Here is a 1,687-nt window from a genome sequence, read left to right as displayed (position 1 = left end):
GGATAGCAAATTCTTTCCCACAAAAGTATAGTGCTGCAGAGATGCATAAAGATGGCAACTATAGTTCCAATAGCCTACGTGACCATCTTTTTTATCCTTACGTGTAAGTTTAGAAAATCTGGGCAAAGTCTGGATTTCTACTCTCTATTGATCAAGATTTTTAAAATTTTCAAATTAGACATTTCGCTCCCTTATATAAGACCACAACGTAGGGCTTTATGTTTGGGATGATTCGCTGTACCTTATTATATTAAAATTTTTTTTTCCTGGGTTAAAAACCATTGAGGGACAGAGTAAAGAGCGTACCGAGACTCTCAGACTGGCATATTGCTGGATTTGTTGTAAATGCATGAGGCTAGGGCTTGGAAATAGGGACAGACAGGTAGGAGTTTGGATACTGGTAGAGAATTCAAAGTGAGGAAGATAGAGTTTTTATTGACTATATTGGCTCCTACATACAGAAGCCTTGGATAGGTTCAAAACACAGCTGTGCCTTAAAATATGTAGTTAACTAAACTAGAAAATTAGAAGCTAAACCAATAATCATATTAATGCCAACCCTAGACTGCCAACTTGGAAAGGCAATCAAGAAGAAATTGCAACAAGCCTCAAAGATCAAGTTTTCTCCTGTATTGGACCTGTGGGTAGCAGCAATCCCAGATGGCTGGATGTGACAAAGAAACAAGACACCTCAGATGTCTGCTAGATAAGCAAAACTGTGCTAGATGCTGTGGGAGATAACAAAATATTTAAAAGACAAATACTCTTGTCCACAAAGTTTATAATTTAGTTGCACAATAATAGTTTGAAAAGCCAGCTTAAAGGGTTTACATTCTAGCTTTAGCATTTACTAGCTGTGTTCTTGGGTCAAATATTTAATCTCTTCAAGCATAATTGTCTCCTATATGACAGTCTTTTCGGACCTTCCACAGGCAAGCTCTCACTTCCCTCTCACCTTTGCACGTGTTCCTGCTACCTGGAAAGCTCTTAGCATGGCTAACTCTGAGGTTTTGCCTTTCATATCAGCTCCTCAGAGAGCTTTAGCTCAGGAAAGATCGTGTCTATATCCACGGATGAGACTGTTAAAACACTAAAGGACTGGATAAAAACGAACATGCTATAATAATCACTCACCCTAAATAGGCTTTTAGATCTAAGACGTTTTTGAGGATATAGAGTCTGCAAACTTTTTCCGTAAAGGGCCAGATAGCAAGTAATTTAGGGTTTGCAGGTCATACTAAACACACGGAGCGGCTGTGTTCCAATAAAACTGAATTTATAGACATCGAAATTTGAATTTCATATACTTTCCACGGTCCCTGGACCGGATTTGGCCTCTGCCTCGTAATGACTGACCCTTGATCTAGGAGGATGGCGGATAGGAAGGGAGTGGATAAGAACCGAGATTCTGTAGCCAGATACCAGGGATCAGGTCGCTGCTGTGTTGACCTTCTTGGGCGCCAACGACCTCTAAAAAAGGGCAGTGACCCCAGTGTCAGGGGTATGTGATGAGGGTTCGTGAGAACACATAGGGGAAGCTCAGCGCTTGCTACGAGGTGCTCTCACCAGCGGCCCCCTCTCGGTGGTGGCCGGTGACGAGTTCGTTTTTAGCGGACTCAGATCCCACGCTTCAGCCCGGGAGGCGCGGGAGGAGGGGCGGACCCCACCCCGGCGGCGGCGGCGGCGG

Source organism: Pteropus alecto, unplaced genomic scaffold (genome assembly GCF_000325575.1).
Source record: "Pteropus alecto unplaced genomic scaffold, ASM32557v1 scaffold78, whole genome shotgun sequence".
Classification (NCBI taxonomy): Eukaryota; Metazoa; Chordata; class Mammalia; order Chiroptera; family Pteropodidae; genus Pteropus; species Pteropus alecto.
This window is presented reverse-complemented; position numbering follows the sequence as displayed.